At 40.6% G+C, this 27661-nt stretch overlaps 1 protein-coding gene and 1 long non-coding RNA gene across 7 annotated transcripts in view; one reads left to right on the forward strand and one right to left on the reverse strand.

Annotated features, from left to right (window-relative positions):
- The window catches only part of LOC102264113, a 19349-nt gene extending 413 nt beyond the window's left edge, over positions 1-18936 (reverse strand). The window contains exons 1-3 of one of the 3 annotated variants that reach the window (XR_001360332.1): positions 18808-18936; positions 17746-18405; positions 8804-9177 (exon numbers count right to left, since the gene is read on the reverse strand). This is a non-coding gene — a long non-coding RNA (uncharacterized LOC102264113). Of the gene's footprint in view, positions 1-8803; positions 9178-16153; positions 18406-18807 lie in introns of those variants that run through there. The other 2 variants (XR_001360333.1, XR_001360331.1) reach the window with 2 other exon arrangements.
- Positions 18937-19092: 156 nt separating this feature from the next.
- Positions 19093-27661, forward strand: part of RAB30 (RAB30, member RAS oncogene family) — a 77891-nt gene continuing 69322 nt past the window's right edge. For 2 of the 4 annotated variants that reach the window (XM_005884824.2, XM_005884823.2), the window contains exon 1: positions 19093-19303. The gene's annotated coding sequence lies outside the window, so the exon portion shown is untranslated. Of the gene's footprint in view, positions 19304-19427; positions 19659-25737; positions 25756-27661 lie in introns of those variants that run through there. The other 2 variants (XM_005884825.2, XM_014532230.1) reach the window with 2 other exon arrangements.

A 27661-nucleotide genomic window follows, 5' to 3' on the forward strand; every position in this document is an offset into this window, starting at 1 on the left:
ACGCTCTATCCACTGAGCAAAACCAGCCAGGGCCCTAAATTTTTTAATTAATCTCTTCACAGTTGATGAAGTTAAATCACTATTCCGACCATATTTTGCACAAAAATTGCGAAATGTAGCTGCCAAACCTTCATTATTTTTAAAATATTGCTCAACAATGAAAACGCGTTGTTCTTTCCTGTAGTCCTCCATTTTTAATAACCCTGAACTATCAGCTGTCACACTATCTTTTTTTATCGTTGGCAACACTTTACAGCATAAATGGCATAAAATTCAAATCTTGCGTGAATTTTGGGATACCCAGGCGAGGGAAGCCTGGGTCCTGGGTGCCAGAGGGAAGCTGGTGTCGGCATCTGGAGGAAGGAAGGCCTACTCTTGCACGGATTTTGTGCATTGGGCCTCTAGTACATATATAAAGCTTAATTTGTAAATTAGGCACAATAAGAGATTAACAATAACAAATCATAAAACAGAATTATTATAATAATACTAGAAGCCCAGTGCATGAAATTTGTGCATGGGGGGGTGTCCCTCAGCCCGGCCTGCACTCTCTCCAATCTGGGACTCCTCGGGGGATGTCTGACTGCTGCTGGTTTAGGGTCCCACAGTCGGACATCCCTCTCACAATCCGGGACCGCTGGCTCTTAACCGCTCGCCTGCCTGCCTGCCTGCCTGCTCACCCCTTACCGCCTCTTCTGCCTACCCTGATCACCCCCAACTGCCCTCCCCTGCCAGCCTAATCACCCCCAACTGCTCTCCCCTGCTAGCCTGATTGCCCCCTAACTGCTCTCCACTGCTGGCCTGATTTCGCCCCTAACTGCTTGCTCCCCTGCCAGCCTGATGGCCCTAAGCACCTCTGCCTCAGCCCCTGCCACCATGGCTTTGTCCAGAAGGAAGTTGGACGTCTGGAAGATGTCCAGTTCAACCTGGTCTAATTAGCATATTACCCTTTTATTAGTTTAGATACTGTTATAGTTATGTAATGGTCTTTCTCAAAGTATCTATTGTACTGTACTCATTCTTCTTGTGATGATGTGAAATGATACAATGCCTACATGATGAGATAAAGTGAGGTAAATGACATGGGCATTATGACATGTTAGGCTACTACACGCCTTATTTGAACACAAGAACTGTGATAGTAGATCTGATAACCAAGCAGGCTATTAACCAACTAATGGGATGGGTATTGTATACAGCATGATATGCTGGACAAAGGAATGTTTTACATCCCGCGAGGAATGGAGCAGGAAGGAACAAGATTTTATCATAGTACTCAGAAAAGCATGCAATTTAAAACTTATGAATTATTTTTTTCTGGAATTTTCCATTTAATATTTTCAGACCATGGTTGATGGCAGGTAACTGAAACCTTGAAAAATGAAACACAAATAAGGGGGGACTACTGTACTGACTTAGACAAAGCCTTTCCACCGTTCTCCAGTTAAGAGTTCTGGCCTATGAACACAGTGACTAGTATCTGATGATCATGCAATGAGAGTTAGTTGCTATTATTATTAGGTCCAAAAGCCCAAGGAGGTTCAGATTATTCTGATGTAGAGAGACATCATTTATATAATAACCACCACTATTTCACCTCAAGTAAACAACATAATCTGTGGTCTCTCTGGAGACAGTTTTTTACAACCATAATATTTGCTGCAATTATAATGCTGGATCTAACAGGCAGTCACATTGACTTGAGAAATTCCAGAAAGCCTTTCTTCTAATCCCCCTTTCATTGCTACTTGAGAAAACTCAAAAGACCTCTCTTAACTCCTTCTCTACCCACAACAGCCCCTACCTCATTCCCGCCTGAAGCCCCTCTATTATTAGCATTTATTCCTGTGAAGGGGACTACCTTAACCACCCCACCTCTGCCCCCAATTCACCTTCCCTTCTCTGTGCTCCAAAGCACCTAGTATAAAACTCAAAAACAGCACTTTGAATGTACATACTTATGTGTCTGCCTGCCTGCTGAATAACATGTTCTGGTAGGGATAAAGGCTGTCTTATTCATAGGCTTTGGAATTAGTGCTGACGATATGATCTTAGGCATATAACTATACCTCTCTCAATCTAGGGTCTCATCTATAAAGTGGGAAAATATCTCATAGGGTTTCTGTGAACCTGAAATGGGATAATGTATTTTTAAAAATATTTGGTTCACTGCTATGGTGCCCCAATCCCAAAATCTACACATCTACACTCCTTAATTTGAGCCAGTTCTCTGTTAGTTCTTAGGGATGACAGAGCAAAATGCTATTCACAAAAATGTCTTCCCTGAGTCCCTGGCTATGCTGGATGTAAGTTTGGAGTTTGAAGAATAAAAATCAATTTCCCAAAAGAAAAAAAGAAAGAAAAAAATATATATATGGCTCATTTTAGGTGTTCAACACAACACCTGTTTTCTCCATCCCTCCCACCCAACAAAATAATAAGTACCTTTTCAGTGTACATTAAGTGAAAGAGTGTTGAACCAATTAATTTATTTGGCTTGAGCTCTTATAAAATATGAGTTTTTTATAAATAATAATGTTTCAAGTGTTTACTATGTCTCAGGTACTGTGGTATATGCTTTATATGTGTCTAATCTGCACAACAACCATATGAAGTAGGTATTACTTTAATCCCCATTTCATACGTGAGAAAACTGAAGCCTAGTTATTTATCCACAGATGAGTGGTAGAGCCAAGATTAGAATCTGACTCTCAGGCCCATATTCTAACCGCTGTGTTTACTGTAGAGTGTAGAGGAATACTTATGGTTTAAATACCTAATTTTCAACTGTGCTCAGGGATAGAACAAAGCTGTGTGTATTTGGATTTAAAGCAAACACTGCCTAGGCCTTTCGCAAATACTTCATGGAGACCATCCTGTTCCCTCTCCTGTAAGACTGTGCCCTCTGAAAAGCAAACGTGCATAGCAGTGCCAGGAATCAGATCCTTTGAAGTACACAGACCATGAAATCAACCTGCCTGGGCTTTGGCCATCAGCCAGCTCTGAGTCAGCTGCCAGGCAAAAGGAACAGAGGCTCAGATGTAATCAGTTCCTGAACAGGCTCAACCATACCACCTCCACCTTCCTCAGCCTTACTTATCCTTCCAACCTGATTTCACAAAAAAACTTGTTTGCAAAGGAAGGCATCACCTATCAGAAATGGCCCAGTAACTCCCCCTTAAACCCTCCCAACTAATTCCATCCCCCCCCCCCCACAAGGGACAGCCACACTTACTATGCAAAAACCAAGAATGATTAACGATAATAATGCTTGGAAGCTTTGGTAGCGTATTCGAACGAAGTACAGACTTTGGAGTCAAATCAGCCAGAGTTCAAAGCTTTATCATATTGTTGGACAAATTTTCCAATCTCTTTTTTAAAAAATATTTTTTTATTGATTTAAGAGAGGAAGGGAGAGGGAGAGATAGAAACATCAATGATGAGAATCATTGATTGGCTGCCTCCTGCACGCCCCCTATTGGGGATCAAGCCCACAACCCAGGCATGTGCCCTTGACCAGAATCGAACCTGGGACTCTTCAGTCTGCAGGCTGACGCTCTATCCCCTGAGCCAAACCAGCTAGAGCTCCAATCTCTTAAGATTCCAAATTTCTTATTGATAAATTAGGGATGGTAATATTAACAGTATTTTACAGAGTTGTTATAAATATTGAGAAACTTCTGAATGAAATTTTGCTTAGAGGAAGAGATTAAATGTTATCTGTTACTGTGAAGCCTTGAGTAAGTGAACAATGGAGACTCTTTCACTCACACTTAGAAAGCTTTTGTGTAAAATTAAAAAGCCCCTGGCACAGAGTCAGCGCTCAAACATTAATTTATTTGATCAAAAACTCCCTGTTTCCCAGTTTAATAATAATAGTAAACAACTCAAGTTTCTTTTGTCACAAGCCCGATGAGATGCAGTCTTGTTGTCATCTATAAAAGAGACAACACTATGGGAGATTAGGTAAGCATCTTGGACTATATTAGGTTCTGAGGATTTTATATCAGGTAAGAGCCACGTGTACTTTAAAAACCTTAAACTTTACACAGCATTTACTTTACCTTTAACCAGTCTGACCCTCACAACTTTATGGGGTAGTTCTCATATCATATTTGGAATTATTTATAGTTGTCTCTTGAACATGGGTCCACTCTATATTGGATTTTTTTTTCAATTGACCTGTTCAAGAGTCAAATCTTTGGTTGGGAATCCCTGTGTGTAGAGAGCTGACAGTAGTTATACTAGAATTTTCTACTGCCAGGAGGTCGGCACCTCTAACCCTGGCTTGTTCAAGGATGAACTCTATGTGTTTCACATGTCATTCTCCTCCACTATGAGACAAGGAACATTTTTCATCATCTTTCTCTATATAGATGAAATTTCACTGATGAGGACACTAGCCTAACAGTGTTTTAAGTGGGTTTCTGAACAGAGAGAGGTAATAATAGAAAGCCAGAGATAATGTTACTCACATAAGGTAAGCTTTGGGACAAACCTTAATTTCTTCATCTTTAAAATCACATAATCCTTACTTCAAAAACCTTGAAAAGATAAAGATGCTGATCCTTTGGTTGCAGCACATATTAATAAACCTAAAAGCAAGTTGAAAACAATCTTTGATCATAAAAAGAAAACTGAACATGACCATTAGTTAATGCTCAGGAGGCATAATATGATTCTCCCTAATATGTACAGGACCAAGAAAGGATGGTAACACTAATAAATTTATGGAACTATGTTTGTAGGCTGCCTGGATACCCAGAAATGTTTTCTGGGTTGAATTCTTAACCTGTGGCACATGAAGGGATTGTAGAAGGGCTGAAAACATTCCAAATACCTGTACAGATGTGAAGGTGGTTAAGGTGAGAGGGATGTGGTTGTTTCTTTTTGTGTACATGGAGGAGGTCCATAGCTTTTCTAATATTCTAAGAGGTTAATGGACCCTAAGAACCACTACGTTAGGGTATGAGAAAAATCCCTATTCATTCAACAAACATCCACCAAACCCTACATAGAGCACCATGCCATCTGTGCCCTCATAGTAGAGAATAACGTGAAAAACAAATATTCTGAAAAATTTCAATAATTTATGGTATGCCCTAACCGGTTTGGCTCAGTGGATAGAGCATCGGCCTTCGGACTGAAAAGTCCCAGGTTCAATTCTGGTCAAGGGCATGTACCTTGGTTGCAGGCACATCCCCAGTGGGGGGTGTGCAGTAGGCAGCTGATCGATGTTTCTCTCTCATCGATGTTTCTAACTCTCTATCCCTCTCCCTTCCTCTGTAAAAAATCAATAAAATATATTTAAAAAAATAATTTATGGTATGAAACAGTTTTTCTCCTTTTTGTTATCAAAACAATCAGGCTCTGTGATTTTTTTATCCGCTTATCTCAATCACCTGAAAAGATAGGTATTTATAAAGTGCCTAACAGTAAGCTATCAACCATTAGTTCATTTTCCTTCACTTATCAGTTTAAAACAACATACATCTTCCCCCTTCTTTAGTGCTACTTTTTTGTTATTGTTAATCCTCAGCCAAGGATATTTTTTCCCTTTGATTTTTAGACTGAGAGTGAAAGAGAGGGAGGGAGGGAGAGAGAAACATTGATGTGAGAGAGACTAATCGATTGGTTGTCTCCTGCACATGCCCCTAACTGGGGCGAGCGCTCTAGCCTGCAACCCAAGTACATGCTTTTGACTGGGAACCCAACCCGTGACCCTTCGGTGTATGGTTGACGCTCTAATCACTGAGCACACCGGCCAGGGCCTTTGTGCTTTTAATATTCATTGGAAGAAAATCTTGCCTTAGGACTGACTATATTATCCAGGATGGGAATAGGAGGCACGGTGTGATTTCCCTGTATCTGTGTATCTGTAAAGGATGGCAGCACTATAAAAGTCCTTAAGTAATGTAGGTCAAATACCTTACATTAAAAGCTCTGGCACATAGAAGGTACTAAATGAATAGTGGCTAATAAAAATAAACCAAGATATTCAAAATCAGAACAACAGGTGCAGACTCAGCGGAAGTGAGAATAGAAGCAACACTGGTAAGTTTTAACAGGTTTCACAGTCATAACATGTGAGAACTACAGGGAACATTAGAGTATATACCAGTGATGGCGAACCTTTTGAGCTCAGCGTGTCAGCATTTTGAAAAACCCTAACTTAACTCTGGTGCCGTGTCACATATAGAAATTTTTTGATATTTGCAACCATAGTAAAACAAAGACTTATATTTCTGATATTTATTTTATATATTTAAATGCCATTTAACAAAGAAAAATCAACCAAAAAAATGAGTTCGCGTGTCATCTCTGACACGCATGTCATAGGTTCACCATCACTGGTATATACACTCATTCTATAAATGAGAAGGCTGAGGATCAGAGAGCTCTATCACTGGTGTCCAGTTCAGATCAGCCTTAACTTTGCAACTTTTGACATCAACTTACATGAAATTTAAAAAAAAATTGAGAGAGACATGAAATTGTTGTTCCACTTATTTATGCATTCATTGGTTGCTTCTTGTATGTGCTCTGACCAGGGATAGAACCACAACCTTGGTGTATCAGAATGATACTCTATAACTAACTGAACTACCTGGCCAGGGCAACATACATGAAATTTTAAGAGATCGTAATGCTTGCTAGCATTTAGTTTTGTCATCTACATATGTGTCTCCTCAGTTAAAATTGGACAGAGCAGGTACTCCCTCCTGGGAGCACGCCCTCGCCTTTCCCTTCCTACTCTCCTTTCCCCACAGGCGTGCATCTCCTAAACTCTACGGGGAGCAGTGAGCAGCAGCAGCTCATCCTGGGCTAACTTCCTGACCCTGTCCCCAAGGCCCCTTTTCTCTGACTCTCCAGTGAGCTGACAGTGGCCTCGCCTTTTCTTTCCCATAACATTTCTAGAGAGCCAAAGCGGCCCTGCCTAGTTTCTCTTCTGTTGCTTCTTCTACCCTAAGCCCTCCCTTGTTTCACTTCCCCAGCTTTAATAAACATATTCTCAAAAAGAAAAAAAAAAAAGGGTAGAAACTCAGGAAACACACACACATGCTTTTACTTGTAATTGGAGAACACTGAATTGGACTTTGGAATATAATTAATTTAACCTTATTTATTATAAATGATGAAATTGAGTCCCAGAAAGGGGAAGTGACTTTTCAAGACAAATTACTGGCCAAGTCAGTACTGGAATCCCAGTTCTGTATGTCAGATCAAACTTTACATGAAGGCCAGCCCTCTTCAGGGCTCATTTCCTTTCTTTGGTGCCCCCTATCTTTGAGAACCAAGGGCCCTTAATACTACTCAAAACACACTTCCTGTATCTGTCATTGCATGCACATTGTTCAGAACACATTGTCAAACCCTAATCTCCAACTTCATCCACTCACCCCATCCTCTTCCTAACCTAACACACATACAACACTACATATACCTTTGTGAATCTTATTTCCAACAGCTTGATCTATAAACTAAGGTGAAGATGACTAATAATGGTGTAATGATTTAGCCCCTCTGTTTGTTTGTTTTTTTAAATCCTCACCCAAGGATATTTTTCCATGCTTTTTCTAGAGAGAGTGGATGAGAGAGGGAAAGACAGAGAGGAACATCAGTGTGAGAGAAACACATTGTTTGGTTGCCTCCTGCACGAGCCCTGACCAGGGCCTGGGCCGGGGAGGAGCCTGCAACCAAGGTATGTGCCTTTGACTGGAATCGAACCTGGGACCCTTTGGTCCACAGGTCGACCATCTATCCACTGAGCCAAACTGGCCAGGGCAATTTAGCCCCTCTTTGGATATCTATATTTCTATAGAGGCTTATTAGAAAAGATACTGTCCCAAACGCCTTTTTTGAATAAGTTGTACATGGAACAAACATTAGTTTTTGAAAAATAAAATTATTTTTACCACAAAAAAATTTACAAAAGGGGCAGCACAATAAATTTTTTGGGGTAATGGAACTGTTCTATGTCTTGACTGTGGTAGTGATCATACAACTCTACACATTTGTTAAAATGCATAGAATTATACATCAAAAGAATAAGTCTTACTGTATTAAACATTTTAAATTAACAGAAAATTTTTAAGAGGGGAAAAAGTAATTTCATAGCTCATTAATAACCCTTAGTTTTCCTGCCCAGAGGCAATAGTAGTCTTATAAAAAATGATATTATAATGGTGGAAATTTGGTCACAGAGGAGGCTGCCTTATTAGGGTGATATTTTTGGAAATGATGGTAGTTCTCTTAAACCAGGAAATCTCCTATTCCACTACAATATATCATACTGCAGCTTTTTTGGCTTATAGATCTATTCCCCCACTCCCCACTCCCACGACTGTTAGCCTCCTAAAGGCATGTTTGTGTTTAGTTATCTTGGTGTCCCCAGAATCTGCCTAGTATATCTGACACCTAGTGGATACTCAATGAATATCTGCTGAAGAAACAAAAGTGTTTAAGCACAGAAGGAAATGTGAAAATAAATATGGTATAGTTCTTGCTCTCAAAGGAATTTAACAATGTAGTGGCTATGTACTCGCAATGTAGTTTATGGTATACAAACAAGTGGGAAGAGGGCAGAGGTAGGGAAAGATTGAGTGTAGGCTGATGATGGAAATCTTCAACCTATCTTAATGTTTTGTTATGAACATTAGTGCTATAATGTACAACAGGAGACCCTTTAATATCTCTTCATAGAACTGTGGCTGATGATAAAACACCTTACTGGGTGACAGAACAGACCAGATGGAGGTAGTCTATTTAAAAATGCTTTACCTAATTGCAGAATATATGTTTCTTTTTTTTTTTTTAAAGAAATTGAGGATGGTACAGCCTTTGACAAAGTTGCATCTTAAAATTTTTTACATAAAGAATCAGGTCCCAAAGGAAAACAGTAATTAATGTCACCAAAACAGTCATTCTGGAGTAATTTTCCAGGCTTCCTTTAGAAAATTAACTTGTGTTGCAGTAATGGCTTTATGGTCATGACATGAAACACATAATGGCATAAAGCCCCGCTATCAATAAATATTTTATTCTCAAATATCATGGTCTTCTCTGCACTGGGAATCAAGGATTCCAATTCAGTTTCCTGTCCAAAATTTGAAGGACTTCATCAAGCAATGTTCTGTTTCCTTCATAGTCTCAAAGTCTACTTCATTAGCACAGAATCTGTCACAAAATAATCAGGTGATAAGGGGTGATGTCAGTTACTACTTAAAGGACTAAACAATCCATTAGTGTTATAATTTAACAACTTACAACTTGTTGATCCATTAAACAATTTGCTGCGTATCTACTGTGTAAGTGCCAGGCAGAAGAGTGTATTAACTACAGGTAAAAATAACATCTGGCTACCAAAGGCAACTTTCTGGTTTATGAGCCAGTCATTTTGCAACTTTGTGCTAACAGGGAGTTGGAAGGTAGAATCAAATTGTCCTAGACATGGTAATCAGCTTTTGGGGAGCACTGTGAATTTTAAAGGTAGCTTTCAATTCTCTTCATTGGCCCACAATTAGTCACTGGTTCTACCTTTTCCAGGTCAAGAACTAAATGATTCAGTATATCCATAATTATTTTCAAAATATAAAATTGTGTCATGTAGCCTGCACAAGAACTACAAGTTAAAAAATACTGAAAATTAAAATTGTTCTGTAAGGTCTGAGGCACATTGTCAGTGTTTATGCTTTTAGTACCAAATCACCTAGATGACTATTGTGAAAAGGAAATAACTATAGGTGGACAATCTCTTATCCTAAACCCTTGAGACCAGGTGTGATGCAGAATTCAGAAATCCCTGGCATTTTGAATGGCAATAAGGTCCTTATACTGTATTACAGTTCCAGGAATGGGTTAACAGAAGCAGGCCAGTGTGGCCAATTTGCAACGTTCTAACAAGCCTATCTTCTCCAGCCAAGGACACTTGAGAGCAAATGGTTAAACATCTCCCTGAGGAGAGAATGCAGAAAGGGGGAAAGAAAAACAGGGGTTTTACTCCATAAGCAGAGAAGCCAGCAGTCTCAAGGCGTGGCAAGATAAAGTTGCCAGGTGCTTCTTGTGAATTCTGGGAAGTCCACAACAAAGTAAAAAGGGACCTTGAGAATTAATCTGTACCAAAATACTCAGCAAAGGAATTTTGAAATCTATAGACAGGAGGGTAGATAACGCCTCAGACCCCCAACCAACTCTTCAGATTAGCTGAGAGCCATCTGCGCTTCGTAAACCAGATGTATAGGTTTGCTTCTCTAATAAAGTTGCATGCTTGAATTGTTTTAATTGGCCTTATATAAAACAATAAAGGTCTCTCATATAAATTCACTTATATGAGAAGATAGGATTGAGGTTGGGGACAGCCCTCTCCCAAGGATTCAGGGCGCTGTCCGGTAACACCTCTCTGGTGTCTGTGAGAGGTGCCTCTAACATACTGTATTATGAAATGCCCCCAGCAGGGTCTAAGTCAGCAAACCGGTATCAGACAATACTTCTGCAGTGAAGTGAATGCTCAGCCTATAAATAACTTTACATCAGCACAGATCAAGCCAAATTGTACTTCCAAGCTGCTCAATTTCCTCATCTGTAAAGCAAAGTTCTACTTCTTTAAGTTGGTAGTTGACAAATATTGATGTACTAATTTAGATATTGATCTAGTGTGCCCCATGTGGATCAAAAGGTCTTGAACATCACTATTCACTTTAGCATTTTTTTTCAGTCCAATGTTTTTGTCTTAACTGCTTTACAGCTTTCTACCTATACAAGCTATGAAGAAACAAACTCATTGATATCCTTAAGGGATGGAGAGGGAGGAGGAGAAAAGCTATTAAATCCTTTCAGCTGTAAATTACCAATACAAACCCCAGAAAACTTGAAATGTTTTTTAGAGGGTAGAAAAGATGAAAAGATACCAAGTACACTGTGAAGGCAGAGCAAATTGCAGGATGAACTCCAGCTTAGCTATTTTTAAAAACTTGCTTTAAATAGTTATGGAACTTTTGTTTCACCATATGGTCTTTGTTTCATATGGCTGTTTTACTTCCTTGGGAAATGTGGGGGGAAAGAACACAACATATTTGCATAGTCTTTGGCCAAATGGGAGATACTTTAAGTCTGGGACATTTACTTTCTCATTTCTCCTAAAAGATACTAGTAGCAGTTCTTATATAGATCTTAAAAGTCAACAACCTGGGTTCTACTCTTTTTAATTTTTGTTATTGATTTTAGAGGGAAAAACATTTTGTTGTTCCACCTATCTATACACTCATTGGTTATTTTTGTATGTGCCCTGACAAGGGATCAAATTCACAACCTTCGTGTATTCGGAGGACACTCTAACCAACTGAGCTACCCAGCCAGAGCATGAGTTCTATTCTTAATTCCTCTACTTGTTAATTGGTGAACTTGACATTTGTGCCTTAATTTAAAAATGGAGGTGACCCAGGCCAGTGTGGCTAACTGGTTGAGTGCCGACCTATGAACCAAGAGCTCAGGGTTTGATTCCTGATCAGGGCACATGCCCGGGTTGCAGGCTCGGTCCCCAGTGTGGGGCTTGCAGGAGGCAACTGATTAATGATTCTCATCACTGACGTTTCTCTCTCCCTTCTGAAATCAATAAAAATATTTTTTTTTTAAAATGGAGGTGATTTTTACCTAAGTACTGTTGAATGAAAATGGTAGCTAAAAATATACTTGTAGTTCTTATTAGCTTTCTATTAAGGAGAAAATACCTCATTTACTTACTGAATGTCTAAGAGGTTTCTTACTTTCCACAGCTGGAGGTAGGTTAATGCTGAAATGTTTTGAGCAGTGTCTAGGGAGGTACCAGAATTGAGGCTGATTAGGTGAAGATAAACTTGTTGGGTGTGCCAGGCACTTTCCTGGGCTTTTGTAGTACCACCAGCTATAATGAAAACACATACACCTTACCTCATGGAGCTTACACACCAGTGGAACCACTCAAAGATGTTAGCCCTATCTTTTAATTCTGTCTAGGACGCAGTGATTTACAAACAACCCCTGCAAACTGTTCATTTAATACAGCAAATAAAGCATTTAGTCCTTACTCTAGTATTCCCTTTTTCATGTTGTATCCCATGTTCTCAAAACTGTGAACCTCTTATGGCAAAGGTCCATTCATTCATCCTACTGTTATTGAGCTTTTACTATGTACCAAGTATTGTGGATACAGACAAGCTTGGATACTAAACACACACTTTGAGACAATAGTAAAGCAGCCACTTTCCCTGCCTGTTCCTAATAAAACAAAAGGAGGTAAGTCCTAAAAAGTGTCTGTCTCCACCATGAGAAATACGAGAACTTCCTTAAATCCACTTTGTGGTATAATTTGACTTTGAAATAGAAGCAAGGCATCACAAGTTTTTCAGTGAGCAGGTCTCTGAAGTTCTTGATCAGGTCTGACATGCAACAGTGAAAAAGAGAAAGTTCCTGTCATTAAAAATTTAAAACAGGGCTGTGCATCAGGGGGGTCATAGAATTCAGGAGGTCCATGAACTTGGATGGGAAAAAATTACATCTCTATTTTTAATAACTTCAAATAAAATAAAATTTGAATGTAGGTAACAGACCAGAGTAGTGTCCACGGAAAATGTTGACAACTTGAAGTATTTTATGTTCAATGTTGAAATTACAGCCAGTGCTAGATCTTAATGAGTTAATAAAGCATACCACGAATTTTAATTTTTGAAATTTCAATATTGGCTCCTTTTGTAACCCAACATACTGTACTTTAAAAATTTCTTTTGAAAATGACACTAAAAAGGCTGAGTCTAATGGTCTAAAGGATCATAGTCTCTGTTGTATCCTGAGCCTTGTACTTGATAATTACTCCATACTTAAAGAATGGCCCTAGCTGATTTGGCTCAGTGGATAGAGCATCTGCCTGCGGACTGAAGGGTCCCAGGTTCGATTCTGGTCAAGGGCACATGCTCAGGTTATGGGCTTGATCCCCAGTATGGGGCATGCAGGAGGCAGCCAATCAGTTATTTCTCTCATCACTGATGTTTCTATCTCTCTCCCTCTCCCTTTCTCTCCGAAAGGAAAAAAATATATATATACAAAAAAAAAAAATAGGCAGTCACACACATCAAAACATATGATTCTTGCCGACAGGGTCTGTATAGTTATCAGATTTCCTGTGCGATGGCTCCATACATGAAGAAAAAAAAAAAAAAGGAAGAAAAAAAAGAATGAAATGGATTTACAACTGGTTAAACGGCACTCTCCAAATATTGACTTTGAATGTTGTCTATAAGAGTACTGTAGGGTTCCTTATCCAAAAATATTTTTAAATGCCTTAGTTAAAGACATGGATCATATAACTTGCTCATTTCCCTAAGAAAACTAATACACCTCGGTTAAGCAATACTTGTTCATGTGGTTGGATTACATTCTTCACTGAATATATATGTACAAAAAAACATTAAAAAATATTTGGCATTTGCCTGGCCAGTGTGTCTGTGTATAGTATTGGCCAGAGCACCAAAAGGTTGAGGGTTTGATTCCTGGTCAAGGGCACATATTTAGGTTGCTCCCTGGCCTCAGGAAGCAACCAATCAATGTGTCTCTCTCACATCGTTTCTCTCTCCCCCACTCTCTAAAAATCAATGGAAAACATATCCTTGGGTGAGGATTAACAACAAAAAATTGGTAACTGTCTTGAAATTTCAACAAAAGTAAGATGTACTGAGCACAATGGAAAGAAGACTGAATTAGGAACACAAAAGGGGGGGCTACACTTAGAAGCTTGACTTTGGTAAATTATTTTACATTGTTGTTTTCAAGTAAAATTAGGTGGAGAGGAATCACCTAGTGAGTTTATTATTAAATGGTTATATTCAGGGATATATTTATATTTGATTAAGTTCATGTTCATATACTTAATTCTTAAAAATAAATGTTTTCAATTATCGAAACCTACAAAAAGAAAGAAAACGACAGAATAGAGGGCAGACTTTTTTGGTTAATCATTAACTACAGGCATTTAGATTTCAAATCTTGACTTTGAGATATTTACTGCATTTACCTTTAGTTGCACATTAAGCCCGAAGCTAAAATTATGCCAATTTGCTACAAATACAACAGTGGGTCAACTAAACAAGACTAGAAAATATATTTTCTTTTCCTGAATATAAACTCAAAGTAAAATGTTTAAAATGTGAATTACTAAAAAGTTTACAGAATGAGTGAAACTCCAAATGCTGAACCCTGTACGGTATGCTCATTTGTGTCCGCTTATAGAAATGTACACTTCAGAAAACATTCAACTCCATCTAAGGTGAGGCCTGAAAAGGTATCTTTTGGTAAATGTTTTTCTTTTTCTCCTTTAAGCTTACTTGTCTCAACTCTGTGATCAGGTTAGAATAATTTTTAGTGTAACTGCTGAATCTACATTACTTTGGGTTGCTGGCATTTCATTTTGGAGACAAGTAAGAAAATTGATTCTATTTTAGAAGGCAGATACAGAAAAGCAGACAAATTTCATAGCTTGGAATGTAAAAGCATTACTTCAGAACTATGTAAGACATGAAACAATTCTAAAATTTTTCATAATTTAGAAGATCATTTCTTTTAGAGAACAAATTACAGTGATCCTAAAGTAAGATTGGGCCTGGCTTACAAAATCAACTGTGGGCTTTTTCAAGCTACACATGTACACAAGCAAAATCTGTTTCTGTATAATTTTTTTTTTTTAAATTTCAGCCACCCTAGGTACTATAAAAATCTCTTCATAACTGAATTCAGTAAGAATTTTATATTCCTTATGTGGTAAGGGCTGAGAAGAATTGTTGTTGCTCTCTATCATAAGAAGAAATGGAACTATATTTTTTAAGAGCTTAGTCATGCAAGTCTGACTTATCAACAAATTGCTGAAAGAGTACATCTGAGGTCATCTCTATCCTGTCCTTGGGATCCTAACTACTCTGGGGCTACTTCCTAAAAATGTAAACACACACACACACACAAACTTATCTGTTCCCAAGCCCTCGGCTAAATGCTTTATATAGATTATTCTGTTTAATCCTCTCCCACACCCTTGAGGCTATTATCACTGAGGCAAAGAATGTTACTAATTTCTGTGATACTGTACAAGGCATTCAAGACAGATTTCAAACTGAAGCAGTAGGAAGCCAGAGGTCACTAATATTCTCCCAAACTCTAAAGTCAGTCTTCATTTACCATCTCCAAGAGGACCTCCTTCCTCCAAAGACAGACCCTAACTGTGTGAATCTTAGGGCTGCTTTAAACATTTCAAATGCTTGTTCTCTTGAGTCTTATCTTTATTCTTTAGCAGCTATAGATCAAAGAATGCTACAGGATTTTGAATGTGAAGATTCCAAACTTAGTAATGGAGTAAAATTTGGAGCAAAAAAAATACTATACCTGGCCAGTGTGGCTCAGTGGTTGAGTATGAACCAGGAGGTCAGTTTGATTCCCGCTCAGGGCAGATGTCCAGGTTACAGCTCCACCCCCAATAGGAAGTGTGTAGGAGGCAGCCAATCAATGATTCTCTCATCATTGATGTTTCTATTTCTCTCCCTCTCTGAAATCATATTGTCATCTGAGGATATGTTCCCATTGATTTTTAGAGATAGTGGAAGGGAGGGGGAGAGACAGAGAAACATCGATGTGAGAGACACATCAATTAGTTGCCTCCCATACACACCATGACAGGGGCCAGGGATTGAGCCTGCAACCAAGGTACCTGCTCTTGACTAGAAACAAACTCGAGATCCTTCAGTCCGTGCACCCTGCTCTATCCACTGAACCAAACCGGCTAGGGCAATAAAAATCTATTTTTTTTTTTTAAAGATACTATATTACATATGTTGCACCCAAATATCAAGAGTACTAAGCCCTAACCGGTTTGGCTCAGTGGATAGAGCATTAGCCTGTGGACTCAAGGGTCCCAGGTTCGATTCCGGTCAAAGGGCATGTACCTTGGCTGCAGGCACATCCCCAGTAGGGAGTGTGCAGGAGGCAGCTGATCAATGTTTCTTTCTCATCGATGTTTCTAACTCTCTATCCCTCTCCCTTCCTCCCTGTAAAAAAATCAATAAAATATATTAAAAAAAAATAAAAATCATTATTCTCCCCTTTAAAAAAAAAGAGTACTAAGATTCAATCAACAATTTAAAAAATTTAGGGACTTACTAAAAATTATTTTCAGAAAATTCTAGTATCTGGCTGCCTGTCTAGAGTCTTCTTTTAAATATCTGAATAGCTTTACCATAATTTTGTGATTGCATTAAACTCTTACCGAAAAAGTGTCTCTTATTATCACTTCCTTAGCATTAGACTAAATCCTTACTCTAAGAAATATCCAGGTAAGTCAAGATATTTTGGTATTCTTTCTCTCTCCCCAACTATCAAGTATAAATTGATCCCTGGGTGATTTCCTCATCTATATATATCACAATTCATTTATGGGTATAATTTGTAATAAACCTAAAATCTTTGCCGATACTGTTTACAGTATTACAGATATCCCCCATGTCATCTATAATTTAAAAAATACACAATAATTAGTTCCAACCCTACAGAATTAGGCAGGGATGGGTGGACAATAACTATGTATTTTTCGAGTTCTATAGGTGATCCTGACACTTAACCCTGTTGGAAAAAATCCTTGCTCTTTAAGCAATGACAATACAATACTACTTAATGATCTACCTATAATTATAATAAAAATCAATGTACTAATCCTATTTTATTTTTTTCCATCACATTTATCCCCCCTTTATCCTCCTCCCTAATTCTCTTTTGAGAGATGAGAAGAGTAGGTTTCTGTATCTACTTAAGGCCGTCCTAATTCCACTTTTCAGTTTTCCTAACCCAGTGTTTTCTTTGGGACACTGAGGTTATTGTTTTAGAAGCTGACAACACTGACTCCTCAAATATTAATTTTGTAAATGAAATTTCTAAAAGAATAGTATAGATCCTCCCTCCCCCCCCCCAAAACTTAAGGGTTAACTCATGGAATCTTACTTACTGTAGCTATTAACTAGATTCATTTCATTTCTTCATGGTTAGATGTCCATTGGATATAAGGCTAGAAAAACTTCAAACTACCCAAACATATGACAAATTACAGAAATCAGTGCATTACATAGGTCTCACTCTCACACATTTCTAAGAAATTTGTTGGTGTTTCTTCCCCCCACAAATTTGTCTTCCATAGTAACTCAAATTGAGGAGGTTATTGCTTAAAGAAATATCAATGAGCAAGTCACAATAATTTTGTATAAGACACAAAAACACTTTGTATAACCAACCCCTATAAATAATTTAAGTTTGAAACTAAGCCTAAATGTAAACCCGTCTAGTCTATTTTATATCTATTAAGCTTGAAACACTTCTATAGTTATACTGAAGGTCAGAAATAAAATAGTAAACACTTTGTTCCTTTTCTTATACTTACCACTGTTAACTTCAAAGGTATTTTTGCGTAACAATTATTTGCATGAGCCCTTCCCATTGTTATATTCATAGATAAATGAGACCAATACGTATTATCTTTGTTTAAAAATAAAACAAAGCCATTCATCTAGTGACTTGTACCCGGGAAACGTGACATATAAGATCATTCCTCATAAAACTGCTTACATTGAAGAGACTATTTCTACCATGCTTTCATCGTCTGGAATCATTGTGCCGAGCCTTTCTTTGATAAGAGAATTTGTTTATCAGCTACAGTTTTATTAACTTCTAGTAGTGTGAAGTGCCTACCTTCCTGACCCAAAATAACTAGTTACTTTTGTTTTCAGAATGAGGTGCAAAACGGAGGAAGACAAACAGCATAAAGTACATCAGCATTTTTAACCCTTCAGACACCCTCAGGAGGAAGAGAAGGCGCCCATCTTTCCACAGTGCAGACAGACTCTGAAAAATAAACACACAGCATTGCTTTAGTAACACAGTTGACATACAGGTCATTCGAGACACTAGACAAAATCACTTCAAGGACCAGTGGTTTTTGATTTCAGTTACTTCGTTTAAAAAATCAGTTGTTAAGCAGTGGTAATTAGGGAGTGCCACACACTTAAGGAAGTCGGTGATCCGTGCTAAGGAGCATCCCATCTCCGCAGGATTTGGGCGAACGCTCTCTGGGTTTTACCCAAGAACCCGTGCTACTCGGGAACCGATCGCCCGCCGTCATAATACCCCCTTCCACCCCTCCCCGCTTCTGCCGGCAGGTGTGAGGATACCATTTTAACCCGATTTGCTCATCCTTTAGGCCGCTCCTTATCCTTCCTCAACCGCGGGGCCAGAGCGCGGTCCGCCCCAAAGCACCGTCCGACCCCCTGCAGCTTGTCTACCTTCCAACATCGATTTCCTTAAACCCTTTTGCAAATCACTCTGCATGAAAAACCAACGAGGGTCCGAAACCTTTGGAAGGAGTAAGGAAAATAAATTAAGTTAAACATACGTTTGGAGGGGACAGCCCAACTCTGTGGGTGGAATCTCCTCCGACCACAGGCGAGAAGGTCGCCGCCCGGGGCCCCCGCACCACAACAAAGATATCGACCACCCCGACGGTCCTGTCAGAGGGTCTAAATGATGCTCCGAGCCCAGACGTGAACTGATTCCCTCAGTATCTTCCTTAGAAAATGGAGCAAGAGGCGTAGGGGGCCTAGGCAAGCCCCGCAGAGCCGTGAGGACGAGGCCCATTCGACCTCTGGAAGCCGCCTCCAGCCAGGCCCGCCCTACATCTGTCTCCAGATGAAATCTCCACCTCCCGGTTCCCAGGCTCCGGCCCCCGACCTCCTACGGGCTTGTCCTCCACCTCACCGTCCCCAGTACTCCACCACTCGCCTCCCGCGCTTCCTAAAGCCTCTGCCAGCTCCGCAGAATCGCCAGGCTCCCCCAATATGGCGGCCGAGCTTCGTTCGCTGCCTGAGTTCGCTCTGGGTGCGTCCGACCTCGGCGCATTCTGGGCATTGTAGTTCCGACAGCAGCCTCAAGATTCCGAACAGGCTTGAAGAAGACTACAATTCCCAGAATGCAGCGCTCTTGAGCATGGCTATTGGGGCCTTTTGGACAGAGGGATGATGTCATTGCAAAAACCCCACTGCATTCATTGTGCTACGGTCTATCCACCCCCCTGCTGCTGCTGGGCTTGTGATTGCCGCTCGCTCCAGCTGAGCTAAGAGTAGCAGCGGCATCAGGGCAGGGACTGACTCCAGCCCCTGGACTAAAGACTTCGCACCACCTTACGTTGCGTGCGTGACTCGTTCGCATATCATTTCTGTTTATGCCTGGGGTGGGGAGAAATATCCCAAACCAGGTGAGTTGAAGTGATTTATTCAAATGGTTCTACCAAGTTATTCCTCCCGCTTAATTCTCAAGGCTTTTCTTTTGGGAAGATGGGGGTTCGGGGGAAGGATTGGGGAGGTGCTCGCCAGCGCTGCTAAGCGAAAAGCTCTGTGCAATTTGGGTCACTGTGCAGAACAACTCCGGCAACCTTCCCCCGCGGGAGGACCGATGCCTGCCAATTCTCCAGTCGCAACTCCCCTCAACCTTCCTGAAGCCGAGAGAGGGGGCTGGGCTGGGGAGGATGTTGGGAAGTGCTCTTGGAGAATCAGAAGAAGGCTGAGGTGGGGGACCACTGCAGTCCTGTCACCAACGGCCCGCGTGCTGAGGTTTGAGTGGGAAGGGGCGATGCGTGGGGAGAAATGGAGACAGTGATTTAATGTGCTCGCACTACTTTAGAACATTTCTGTGTCGCTTGGGCGAGCACACGCTCTTCGCTTTTAAGCGGAGCGTGCTGCTTCTCAGTGGGCTAAGTTTTGTGGGGCTCTATTTTGCATGTGTGTCGGTGTCGCTTGCCTCGCCTTTTCTGCGGATTTGAGGTGACAGTGTCCTTTCATGGTGCACTCCGTGCCAGTCAGAAATGTTTCACGTGTCTCGGGAAGCTTCTCTTCGGCTGCTGGAGGCAGCCGTTTCGTTCAGCGTCCTTTTCTCGACTGCAGGATTTCAGGATTGTTTGGGAGTGGAGCTGACAGATTTGTGCTTGTGTGAGTGTTTTAAATTACATGGCAATAGGCTCCTTGCCACTGGCAGCGGTACCATAATGAGCTGCTGTTTCCTGAGGCACAGTCACCAGGCACGAATAACGGTTTGGAGAAGGGATCATTAAGGAAACCTGGGTTCATTTTAACGCGTTAGGGAAGGGAAAGTTAGAAGCACCGTTAACCTTCATTTGCCATTACTGAAAGGTACCCACGAAAGAGTGATCCTGGCCAAGGAAACCAAGGAGCATAGTAGTGTTATTTTTTGTTTGTTTGTTTATTTTGTTTTGTTTTCTTAAAGGAACCAACACATTTAACAGGACAGAAAGCATTCTGTCTTGTATGATGTTGGCTCTCTTCTTGTAAGTAATTAGGATGATTAGTGCAATAAATATGTTACTTTGACATAAACAACTGGCTGACTCAAGAACAGATGGGGCCAGTCTTAGCTGAGAGATCTACACCCTTGGAAATGAATAGACCTGGGGTCAACCACACCCCCCTCTTAGAATGTCAAAAGAAGGAGAAATGCCAGGCACTTTACGCTTAACTCTAAAATGCCAAACCTTTTTATAGTCAAGTCAGGCATTGGGGGGAAGTCTTTACTGGTTATCTTCTAGTGCTGAATTGATTTTGTTCGTTTTTAATTTTGATCCTTAGATCTCCAAAGTTACAGCTGGGTGATGCTTCATTTAATGCTGCTTGTTACTGAATGCAAAGGACAATCCATTGTATGGGCTTTGTAGTAGAGTGATTTATTGGAATGCAGTGACCAGCTTTTGGATTTGGGAAAAGATGGGCTGCCTGGCTTTGCCTCTCTCTTGCTTACTGTCTGCTTTGTGTTTCTCTATTGCTTTTTGGGGGCACCTTACTTGTTTCCCCTGTACCTTCCTTTCCCGACCCATCTACATCTCTCGAAGTTCGTTCAGTTTCTCTTCCCATGTCTCCACTTGCAATTCTCATTTTTCCTCTGTGTTTCAGAATCTCCCTCTCATCACCGGTATATCACATCTATTTCTTTAAGTTTCTTTCCAGTCTCTGAATACCCTCCCCGCCCATTCTCTACCCTACCCAGAAACTCCAGGCTACATGGAGGCAGTGTGCATATTTATTCCACGGGGTTCTCTTTGAGGAGGCTTTGTCCTTTCCCTTTCTTTCAGTTGGTGCTTGGCAGGATGAGCAACAACGAGCCTGACCCCTTCGCCTGGTTTGTGGCTTCTGTGGCAGCATGTGGACAATGAAATGTTGCAGTAGAGCTCATGCCAACTGTATTGCTACCTTTATTAAGAACTGCCAATGGGTTAGCAAGGTTTTAAAATGCTTTACCTGGAATGTTCTCATGATTCCCAAGGAATAAATAGATTTCAAATGGCTTTTGCCTCATTTAATACTTTCCCCTCACCCTTATCCCTGTTCCAGTAAGTGGTGGGAAGTCTGCCTTTCCCCCCTCCCTTCTCTGTTGATTGCTGAGGAGCATTATCCAGGGGGGACACCTTGAGCAAAGACATCTTTCTCTCCTGTGGTTTCTAATTTGTTATTTTAGAAACAAAGTTTGTTATTTTATTTCCCCCTCTTAAGAAGAAGAGTGTGGTGGTAGTTATATTTGTTTGTTTCACATGAGTGCTTCTCTAGGCATGGAAAGTCCAATGTCTAATTATCTAGAAGCAACTAGTATGACAGGCAGTTTCAGAAGCTGCCATCCTAGACCTCTCTATACCACCTTTTCATTTCTAGTATTCTTCTTCAAAGATGCTCCCTTTCTCAACCACGTTTTTTAGTGTTTTAGGGAGGAGAAATGCTATTTCCGTGCTCTTGAATAACTATGCAGTTCTTTCTATTTTAGTTTATATCTTTACAAAGGGATAATGATCCTCCCCCCTTGGTTTACTTGGCCTGCTACAATCTGGGCCCAGCCTATCATTATGACAATAAATATTAATTGAGCAGCTACTGTGTTCTAAGGTCTGTGGATACATCAGGGAAAAGAGAAGCTTCTCTTGCCCTCATGGAGTTTATATTCTAATAGGGAGACAATCATTAAACACGTTATTGCAAGTATGATGAATGTTACTGACAAGGGGTGTGTATTGCAAGGTGGAACAGGAGTGCCTAACGGGTGCTCTCCCCTTGTGCGGAGGAGTCAGGGAAAGTTTCCAGTAGAAAGTAACATTTCAAGAGACTTGAGTGAGTGCAAATACTTTAGGATGGTAATGGGAGGTTCAATTACATATGTAGTTGGTTCAATGTAATATGTAGAAAGATATTAAAAACATCACTGTGGCTGTTAAGGTAAGAAGAGATTGGAGAGAATTGGCCAAACAGAATGTGTGACCAAGTAGTAAGTCATTTTTGTTGTCTACGTAAATAATGATGGTGGCTTTGATCCAGGGTGGTGGCAGAGGGCTTGGAGAGAAGGGATGAGATGAGAGAGACACAAAGTTTGAAGATTATAATTGATAAGATTATTAATTGACTGGATGTGAGGATAGGGAGAAGAGAGTCAAGTTAACTTGAGTTTTTTCTTGAGCCACTAAGGATGTCATGTATAGAGAATGAGAACACTGGATGGGGACCAGATTTTTGTGTGCTTTTTTTCAAGAAGGAGTGACTTTTGGACATGTTGAGTTTGAAGTTCCAGGAAGACATCTAAGATCTTTCTCTCACCCTGTCCGCATGTATGATGTGGCATGGTGGAATAGACGAGAGCTCTGGTGAGAGCTCTTTCTAAGACCGGGTACTACTTATTTATTAGCTGTATGATGTTGGACATGTCATATTCTTTTTCTAACCTTTATTTTTCTCATCTGTAAAATATATGTATTCCACGAATTTATACTGATCTCCAGCTATATGTGCACTGTGCTAGGAAGATAGCACTGATAAGATAGTGTTTGCTTTGGAAGTGTTGAGGGAGAAAGACAAATAACCACATACAGAGAGGTATGTAGGCCTTGGTAGAAGAGCACAGCCCCAAGAGATGCTTTTATTCTTCTTTCCTGGGGGGAGGGATCGTGTCTACAGTGGCTTGTGACATTTGATCTTTAACATGAGGTAAGAAAGAACTCTCTAGACCAGCGGTTCTCAACCTTCCTAATGCCACGACCCTTTAATACAGTTCCTCATGTTGTGGTGACCCCCAATTACATTGTTACAAATGGAACATAATTAAAGCATAGTGATTAATCACAAAAACAATATGTAATTATATATGTGTTTTCCGATGGTCTTAGGCGACCCCTGTGAAAGGGTCGTTCGACCCCCAAAGGGGTCGTGACCCACAGGTTGAGAACCGCTGCTCTAGACTGTGTCCCCAGGCACCTAATAGAGTACCTTGCATAAATTAGGGAGTCTGAATATTTGTTGATTGAGTGAACTAACCTAGGTTACTAAGGGCCCATTCAAAAGCAGGAAATATCAAAATATTGAAAGAGAGCAATTAGTAATGCAAATGTCAAATGTGAAATGTTTTTAACAAGTCCATTAACATGTATTCCTGAGATCTGAAGCCTTTGAGATGTTTTGTGGATGAATTTGGGGAAATTCAGAAATATTTCAAATCTGGTTTCCTTTTGATCTTCACTTCCTTTATTCAAGTTAGTTTCTCAGAAATAATGTTAACTGTATATAGTTCGCTAAATCAATGGGTCTTAGACTTTTGAAATTTATAGATAAATAGAATTTTTAAAAATAAGATATAATGGGGGGTGAGTGGTTGACAATAGTTATTTTTTTAATGTCCCCTTTGACTTTTATCTCATAAAGGACATTTAATACCAAAAGCTGTAGGAAGAGCATAATTTAAAAATTAAGAATATATTTAGCTTTATAATTTTTTTTTTACATTTTCTTTATTTTCTTACTTTGTTGGAGAATGGTTTAAAGAAGACAAACAATAGCCCTAGCCGGATTGGCTCAGTGAATAGAGCGTCAACCTGCGGACTGAAGGGTCCAAGCTTCGATTCTAGCCAAGTGCACATGCCTGGGTTGCAGGCTCAATCCCCAATTGGGGGCCTGCAGGAGGCAGCTGATCAATGATTCTCTCTCATCATTGATGTTTCTATCTCTCTCTCCCTCTCCCTTCTTCTCTGAAATCAATAAAGAAATATATAAAAAAAAATTTAAAGAAGACAAACAATAAAAACACAATATTATATATTTTAAAACATCAATTTGTTGTTCCACTTATTTATCTATTCATTGATTGATTTTTTTAAAATATGGGGTAGATTTATTTTTAAATTTTTATTTAAAAATACATATCTATATTTATTTATTTCAGAGAGGAAGGAAGAGAGAGATAGAAATATCAATGATGAGAGAGAATCATTGATCAGCTGCCTCCTGCCCGCCCCACACTGGGGATCTAGCCCACAACCGGGGCATGTGCCCTGACCGGGAATCAAACCCTGACCTCCTGGTTCATAGGTTGACACTCAACCACTGAGCTGTGCCGGCTTGGCTGGAGATGATTATTATTATCAAAGTTAATAATAATAAGTCTGATTCTATCATCTAGTGTCTGTTACTTAGTTGCTATATGTCAAGTCTTATACTGATTACTTTAAATTCAATGTTTTGTTTAATCCTCTCGGTAACCTTATGAGTGAAGTACTATTATTGTTCCCACTTTCAATTGAGATAGCTGACAAAGAGAGAATGAGAAATTTGCCTAAAGTTACATAACAACTGAACGCTTGGGAGTGGTTCGCACACGGCTCAGTATGAATCAGAATCTCATACTCTTTCCACTAAGTCATGTGTCCTGGAAACCAACATGGGAAAGGCCAGCAAGAAGTCAGAAGGCAAGTTGGTTATTGTTTCATGGTGCTGGTGTGTGTTATGGGAACTACAAATGGCTATAAATTATTATCCCTACCTTCCAGGAGCCTAGAATGACAATCTATGATTTTTTTTTCTTATCAACTCTGTTTATGTTCTATTTCGCTATTTTTCAAAAGCGAAAAAGCAAACTATGCTTTATTTGTATTCACTAAAGGGCTTATGTTGAAATTTCTAAAACCCGTTGTATGTCAAATATTAGTAAATATTGCTAGATACCCCAACTGTATGGGTGTAGAATACTGAGAATAACGAAAATCACTTCGAAGTTGAATTTTTAAATACATGTTTAGTGCCATCCCGTCTAACGTGTGACCATCATGGAAAATTTGTCTCGAATTTATCAGTGGAGGTTGATACACTGGGACTTTATCCATTAAAAATGGAGGGCTATCCCAGGGTTCTTGGCATTTTAGGAAAAAGGGAAGCCTCTAATTGGGTGAGGAAAAGTAGAATTTGAGTTATAACGTCTTCCATGGGCCGTTTATGAACACACAGTCATTAACATCCAACCCCAGGTTCCGAAGCAGGAAGCAGGAAAGGCAACAAACCAGAGAGAGTTCTGAGCCCCCTTTGAACTTTGTGGAAAGGCACTGTGTAAATCATAGGAAAATGGATTTATGTTATATAATTTGTCTCGAGTGACTGAGTAAAAACCCTTTTGAAGAAAATGACATGCTACTAAAAGCATATCATTATTACAGAGGAAAAAAAATCAACTTGACTGTAAGGGCTTGGAAAGCATTGAAAAACAATGAACACACACACATATACTCCTCTGCATAGAACGCGATCTACCTGCCAATTAAGTTGCAACTGTCCACGGTTCTTGGTCACTACAAGTACTTAATCAGCCTATGTGCTGGAATACCATTTGTTGGGGGGCATTGTAAGTGATCTTTGTATCTTTTCTAAACATGATCCTGTATATCCTAATATTATATAAAGAGCTAGGTGCCATCACGACCAAACGGGCGACCAGTCACCATGAAGTTCATGGAGCACCTCTCGGTCCACCCCCTCCCCCGGCCCCTGAGCCGCTCACCATGAGGGGGGGGGCTGGCGGTGGGGCAGGACTGGGGAGTACTTTGCTGGGTGGCCATGAGCTTAGCGGAGCAGTCACCCGGGGGGCAGCGAGCTTCGAGAAGCAGTCGTGGGGCGGGGGGAGTTTTGCAGAGTGTCCAGAGGCGAGCTTCGCGGGGTGGCAGCAAGCTTCACGGAGCAGTTGAGGGACGGAGGGAGCCTCACGAAGCAGTCGAGGGGCTGCGAGCATCGTGGAGGTCCTGGGGCGGGGAGCTTCACGTAGTGTTGCAGGGCTGCAGAGGCCATGCAACGGGGGTCAGGCTAGGTCTGGGGACCCTAACCGCGTGCGATTTTGTGCACGCTGGGCCTCTAGTATTCTATAAGGATGCAGAGGGTCCACCCCCTCCCCCCGGCCCCAGAGCCGCTCACCATGAGGGGGGGCTGGCGGCGGGGTAGGACTGGGGACTGTTGAGCAGCGGTGGTGGGATACTTTGCTGGGTGGCCATGAGCTTAGCGGAGCAGTCACCCGGGCGGCAGCGAGTTTCGCGAAGCAGTCGTGGGGTGGGGGTGGGGGAGGGAATTTCGCAGAGTGTTCAGCGGCCAGCTTCGTGGGGTGGCAGCAAGCTTCATAGAGCAGTTGAGGGACGCGGGGAGCCTCACGAAGCAGTCGAGGGGCTGCGAGCATCGTGGAGGTCCTGGGGTGGAGAGCTTCACGTAGTGTCTCAGGGGGGCAGAGGCCATGCGACCGAGGCCAGGCTGGGTCTGGGGACCTTAACCGCGTGCGATTTCGTGCACGCTGGGCCTCTAGTATTCTATAAGGATGCAGACTTTGCCTGGCCAGTGTGGCTCAGTGGTTGAGCATTGACCCATGAACCAAAGAGGTCGCTATTCGATTCCCGGTCAGGGCACATGCCCAGGTTTCAGCCTTGATCTTCAGTGGCAGGCATGCAGGAGGCAGCCAATTGATGTTTCTCTCTCATCAATGTTTCTACCTATCCCCCTCCCTTCCTCTCTCTCTCTCTAAACTCAGTAAAAACATATTTAAAAAAAGAATGCAGACTTCTACAGCTGGCATTCTACCTTTGATATTATTAGAAGTAGTAATGCAGGTGGAGCTGCAAACTAGCTGGTTCCAAAGTGAAGAGGAAAGGATGAGGAAGGGCACATAAATATATACGTTAATTTTTTTTTAAATTCTAGATATAAGATTAATCAAAATTTATTATAGAAATACACAATGAACTATATAAGAAAAGTTCCCCTTAATTTCACCCTGTTGAGATTTATATGTATATTCCTCTGTCATTTTTTCCTACACATATGCTAATGATATTAGTATAATACATATACTGTATACATATTTTGCTTGCTTCCTTTAACTTAATATATTTTGGGCATTTGTCCCACATATTTGCATGTTGCTCTGATTTATCCATTTTAATGGCCGTTGGGCACTGCTGCAGTGAATATTTGCATATGCATCTTTTTTTGATGAATTTGTAGGACTATTTTTGTAGAATACATTTCTAAGGGTAGAAATACTGGGTCAGGTGGCATGAACAGTTCCCCTTTAATTGTCCCTTGACAATTGAATTCCTATTAACGGTCTTTGAGAGAGCCATTTCTATATACCTTTGTCAAGTTACTTAGCCACTGGAGCTAAACTCTTTTACTAAGGGAAGAAACTTGTGATGGGTAGACAGAAGGTGGGCAAAAGTGGAATTGCAGACTTCCTGCTGGTTTTTGAAATGGCTGTAATAAAAGGTTGATAT

This window comes from Myotis brandtii, unplaced genomic scaffold, assembly GCF_000412655.1.
Source record: "Myotis brandtii unplaced genomic scaffold, ASM41265v1 scaffold86, whole genome shotgun sequence".
Taxonomy (NCBI): Eukaryota; Metazoa; Chordata; class Mammalia; order Chiroptera; family Vespertilionidae; genus Myotis; species Myotis brandtii.